General features: G+C 40.1%; 1 long non-coding RNA gene across 2 annotated transcripts; it reads right to left on the bottom strand.

The window, feature by feature from the left end:
* Positions 1 to 217: 217 nt before the first annotated feature.
* Positions 218 to 5,472, bottom strand: LOC149976911 (uncharacterized). Of its 2 annotated transcripts, none has more exons than XR_016487052.1 (2): positions 4,840 to 5,472; positions 218 to 2,006 (listed from the first exon to the last, which is right to left on the bottom strand). It is a non-coding gene; the product is annotated as an uncharacterized LOC149976911 (long non-coding RNA). The 2 variants fall into 2 exon arrangements; XR_016487053.1 differs by having other exon boundaries at positions 218 to 2,003.
* Between the last annotated feature and the right edge of the window lie 840 nt (positions 5,473 to 6,312).

Here is a 6,312-nt window from a genome sequence, read left to right as displayed (position 1 = left end):
GGAGAAACCTGGGTCTGAGGGGGGGGGGGGGGGGGGGGGGTTGAATAGCTTATAGCCTTTTTTTTTATAGGTAGTTGTCATGAAGATTGAAATGGAGGTTCCCTTGTAGATAACAGATAACTAGCCTTTAATGTTCCAAAAGACAAATTTCTTCTCAAAATTAGGAAACACACTATCTGAAATATACAGTTAAGTAAAATGTGACAATGGGAATTGATTTGAATTATATATCAACACCACTTTTAATAATAAGATTAGACTGCAACAGCAATATAACCTTTTATCAGAGATCACACTTTCATAAGGAAGATTGCCTTATCCTCAGCAATTCCACATCTATTCTTTCTCTAATATATTCAGTGAGTCATGAATTACTGTACAGCGGCAGTTCATGGTGAGTTATCTTCTTAAAAAAGTAAGAGCAAAAAACAAGCTCACCGCAAAGGCATTACCACCTACAGATATAGGATCTTCATTTGATTATTTGTTTGCTGAGGAAATGCAAACTTGAAGTGTATTCAAGGTTTAAAAAGTATTCTAAAGTTTGTAATTTCCACTTTAAAATGTCAGACTTGATTTGCCCTTATGAAAAATGTATCAACCCCTACACATTTTTCCATGAATTATAATTCACACAATAATTTGCATTGGCTTTTGCTGCAGGATTATTTTCCTTCTGTAGCAAACTGGCTCAAATAAAGATCCTACATCTGTACACACACACACACACACACACACACACACACACACACACACACACACACACACACACACACACACACACACACACACACACACACACACACACACACACACACACACACACACACACACACAACACACACACACACACACACACACACACACACACATTCCTCTTGGCAACCATCCATCCATAGACCACAGCAGTAATACATTTCCATATTTCATCATTAATAAAATTAATCATGAGGTATTACCAAAGTAATATTCCACCCCATTGTCAATGCAATGCAACGAACATAAACTCTCTTCCTAACAATGCTTACCACTTTAAACCTGTCTGCTATTCTACAAGTGGAACATAGATAATCAAAGGACAAAACCCTTTTGTTGTGAGTGGAGGTATTGTCTGTCTGGACAACATTTTACAGGACACAACACCTTTATCATCTGATCATTCCTCAACATGATGAATACGATGGTCAACACATTGACAGACAAATGCTGTCCTCTCAGTCGCAAAGGTTTTGGAGTGGTTTATTTATCATGGTTTGAAGAGGCGTCTGAGTCTATCCAAAGTACTGATTATACAGAGTGAAGAGGAGCCGCCGGCCCATTACCGGCCCGGAAAAAGACAATGTAAACACCCGCCTCCACCGCCTCTCCCAATGTAGTATGTCAGAGCTTGTCAGCTGCAGCGCCATTCATTCAATCTCAACAAGCCGTGTGCTTGAGTCCTCATTCGTTGTGTATCCTCTCCTCCTCTATCTCTTCTCCCCTCCCTTTCTTGGTTTCACTCTCCCTGGTACACCGCCTTCCAACATGGTCGGTCCCTCTTTCTTGCAGGCTGCACCCCTCCACCCCCCTGTCCCTATGAGCCATTGTAAGATCCAAGCAGATGGATGGGAACAAAGGGGGTGAAAGGGGGCCCCCCTCTGCTCTGCCTGTCCGCTCCCTCGGTATCACTGCCAGCCAGGCCCTGGGTAATCTTCTCAAGCTTTCACGGCCAGGCCATGAATAACCCCAGCCTCTTCTCTGTGACCCAGGCTCCACCACCGCCCAGCCGCCCCTTCTTATCTCCCCTTGTGCAGGCTCGCTAGCCAGGCTCCGTGCTCCCTGGATAGCATCTCTCACCCTCGCTTCCCACTCACCATCTCTGACTCTCTGTCCTCATAGTCCTACGCATCCAAAGATTTTTTTTAGTTTCTTCTCGGGGCTTGTTACAAGGCCTTGGAGATTAATTGGGGCTGTGGCTGTCTGACATCTGGTCCTGGTTTCATAAAGGCCTGGGTCCTTGAGGTCTGCTGGGTTTATAATGAAGTGTACACATAAGTTAATTTTCTCATCAACAGAACGTTCACCAAAGACTACAATAGCAGTCTCCACACCCAATTGGGGATGATTTTGAAAACACAATTTTGACAGACTTGATTACTCAAATTAGTGTACCAACTCACACTCTGGTTTTTGCTATTTTCATAAAATCTGTGATTTGTATATTCTGATGATATATTTACAAAAACAGTATTTGAGAAATTGTGACAAGATGAAAAGAATCCAAGTTTAAAGAATATATACACTTTCAGCCCAAGAACAATAAGCACCAGAAAATGTAACAGCTGTGAACCAATCAATTCAATTCTTAATTGTGTTTATGAAAATAGAGTTGATAAAACAAAGGATGATAAATATATTTTTCAAACCACATATCACATGGAAATTCAATATAAATTCAAAAGAGCCTTTTACAATAACACCCATATTATTGTGGTGCAATTTCACACATCATTTGTTGCATCAGAAGTAATTTTGTCAAATAATTCGACTTGGTTTGAGCACGGAATATGAACCATAGTGCCAGGACAGTGATGGGTGAACTTGAGTGATCGGTTAGCCCAGAGGCTTTAAGAGCAAATTGCATGAATGGGGCTATACACTACCCATACTGTGGCTTAACAAAGACAAAATCCACCTGTACTAAAAAGGACCAGCCCCGCCATTCCATTCCCAGGCCTTCTTTCATGGCAACCCTGTTAAAATATTGAGCAGGTACTTAAGTGCTATTTGGCCGAGTGTCATTTAGGCTGAAGGACCCTCCATCCACAAAAGACGTCTTGAAGTGACTCAATCAGAACTGGTAGTGAACCACAGACGAACATAAAGGTACTGAATTATTTACTGGCCATTAAACATTAATGCTATTGTCCCATAAACTAATAACCAGAGCTGGGGAAACATAGAATAACTTAGATTCACATTAAAAATGAGAAAATAAGACCACAATTATGTACGTTATCATATTTTTGTGGGTAAACCCTTACAGAAAAACCACATGATTTCACATGAAAATCATGTGGTTTTGGAACACTTCAAATGTGACGACATTTCACATGAAGTTTCACATGGATTTTCACATTTGATCACATAACCTTTCACATGTGAAATCGTGTGAAACCATGTGGTTTTGGAACACTTCACAAGTGATGATATTTCACATGAAGTTTCACATGTGAAATCATGTTGTTTCTTGTGGATTTATACATAATCTTTCACATGTGGATTCACACATATCCTGCAAACAAAAATGTGTTGTTAGGATGTCCCCGGAATGTACATACTTGACACACATGAATACATTTTGTATGTTTATTTATACAGTAATTATTATTCAACATGTCCTTGCCTGGAATTTAAACCCACTACCTGTCACGACTTCCGCCGAAGTCGGTCCCTCTCCTTGTTCGGACGGCGTTCGGCGGTCGACGTCACCGGCCTTCTAGCCATCGCTGATCCACTTTTAATTTGTTTTGTCTTTGTTTTTCACACCTGGTTTCAATCACCCAATTACTTGTTCATTATTTAACCCTCTGTTCCCTCATGTTTTTTTGTGAGTGATTGTTTTGTATGTAGTAAGGTCCGTTTATGTGGGCTCTCTTTTGTATTTCATTTGATTTATGTGGAGTAAAGTACGTTTATTTACTCATACCTGCTGTCCTGCACATGACTCCTAACCAGCTACACACAGACCTCATTACACTACCTATTCGATCACGGCATTCTGATCTTCCTGCTACGCCATCATATATGTATCAATGACTGATTTCACATGTATTCCAAATTCTACAATTTGGACTTCAAAGTAAATCTCATATTTGTATAATACACTCAAGAAAAACTACTATATTTCTCAACATTAAAGCATTAACATGCTTCCACAAACATTAGACAACTATACAGAAAACCCTCAAATTGCTGAAGTAAGTCAATTATATTAATGATGAGAGAATATTCAGATTAACTGATAACTAAAATAACAGTGCAGATGGCTCTCTTTTGCTAAGTGCAGAGCTGTATTCTACACTGAGAGTACCAAACATTAAGGACACCTGCTCTTTCCATGACATACACTAACCAGGTGAATCCAGGTGAAAGCTATGATCCCTTACTGACAGTGGCGGTTTTAGCATGTAAATCTTGGGGGGGTGGGGCAAACGCATTTTTTTTTTTAGATGCATGTCAGCAAAGCCACTACACAACACTAAACAACACATTAAATACTTTCTGTATATAGTATACTTACTTTATTGTTCTTATTCTTATTTGTCATGTTTTTTTTCTAGAAATGCATTGTTATTGATTATTGCATTGTTGGGTTTTGAGCTCGCAAGAAAGGCATTTCACTGTACATTAAAACTTGAAACTTAATTGCACTATAACGGTGAAGAACGGTGCCCACAAACTGTTAGGGCCTACATAAAGATATCCCAACAGCAGACCATTTTTCAGCACCATGGTGTAAATCCATACCACCGCTATACCTGGCTAGTTAGAACCGTAGGATAAATAACGGGGGCATATAAGCAGACAATGAAAGCTCATACATTATTTGATGATGATATTTCTCTAAAACAGACTATAGGCTACATGTACACCACCAAGTCAGAACAGTAGGCTAAGTGATGAGGGGGAAAGGGACCAAATGATTAGGGCGAGGCACATGGGCTACTAACAGCTTACTACACAACATACACTTAGTATTACTTTCTAAGCTACATATAGGGAGATAGGGAGATATAGGGAGATCCCTGGCATATTACATAATTTATGCAGAGGTATACAAGACATTTTTGGACTCACCTTGTGAGGTGGCGCGCCGCTCCTTCTTGTGGTCACATTTTGTCATCAAACTTTGTCATCAGAATATGTCATTCTCTTGGTGCTTTGAAGAAAACTGTGAACTCAGAAAAAAACAAGGTCGAATCATGACATCAGTGATCTTCAGGTCGGAGCTCAAAACGTATTTTCCCACACGGAGCTTGTTTCTTTCCGAGGTCCTGGTTGTCTTGAACTCACTGAAGTCTGAGATTTCCCAGATCTGAGTTTCCAGTTGTTTTGAATGTGGCAGGAGTCATGCTTCATAGACAGCATGGCCAATGTATTCAACCTTTTCTGTCCTATGGTGTTGAATGTGAATGTTTATCCTTTTAAGTTGTGAAAAGAGACACTTAAACCCAGACTTGGACCACACACCCTCTCCACCAAATAGCAGGCTAGTGACTGCTTTGTAACGCTTGCAGTTAGCCACTGACTCCTTCCACACTACTCATTGTTGAATTTGCGATTTCCAACTTGTTGTGTAATGTTTATGGCTGATGGCCGATGGGCACCGATACGTTATATCTATAATTTGTCTTCATATGACAAGGATTGAAAAGGATTTGCCAGTAGATTGATTCATGATGATGACTGCTTGTCTAGCTAGCTTGCTAGCTAAGATTTTGAAAGTATGATGTTGACATGATCAGTCCAATCAAAACTACGGTAGATATAACGTGATTTGACGTAATTTTAACTGTGGCCAATGACCTTGAGCCATTTTGGATGGGCACTTCTAATGTAATTCTATGGCAGCACCCAAGGAGCTTGAACTTTCTAGCTCTCCCTGTAGATGTTGTGGTGACATAGTGCCCCCATGAGTGACAGAACACTGAGCCAATCATGGCGCAACTAAAGAACAACTCCTATGCTCTGTATTTTTCGCTGGCTGCCCAACCACAACAGGAAGCACTGAGCTAGGCTGAAACAGCTGCATTTTGGAGCTGTCTTACTCAGGAAAGTAAAAAATAGGACAGGTGGGGCTTTCTTAATGCAATTTCTTTCACATAGTTTTTTACATTGCTCTGCCATACCTGCCCTGAATGACTGGTCACCACTGATTATTGATGTCACCTATTAAACCCACTTCAATCAGTGTAGATGAAGGGGAGGAGACAGGTTAAAGAAGGATTTTTAAACTTTCAGATAATTGAGACATGGATTGTGTATGTGTGCCATTCAGAGGGTAAATGGGCAAGGAAAAAGATTTATGTGCCTTTGAACAGTTTGTGAAACACATGATCACATGTGAAATTCATGTGTTTTTTCCTTAAGGGACAATCTGATGAGGATAAAATATGGTCTATTTCTGAAATGCTTTGTTGTTGTGTGGGAGTATACTTACCTAGGCTATAACGTAATACATACAGTAAATCCTTTATTTTCTATTTTTGTTCGAACCTTGACCTACTGTAGTGGGATGTGCATATCTCTATTCATAGGTTTCTAACAACA

The sequence above is a fragment of the Oncorhynchus mykiss genome, chromosome 16 (genome assembly GCF_057628025.1).
Source record: "Oncorhynchus mykiss isolate SJ-2025 chromosome 16, ASM5762802v1, whole genome shotgun sequence".
NCBI classification, from domain to species: domain Eukaryota; kingdom Metazoa; phylum Chordata; class Actinopteri; order Salmoniformes; family Salmonidae; genus Oncorhynchus; species Oncorhynchus mykiss.
This window is presented reverse-complemented; position numbering and strand designations above follow the sequence as displayed.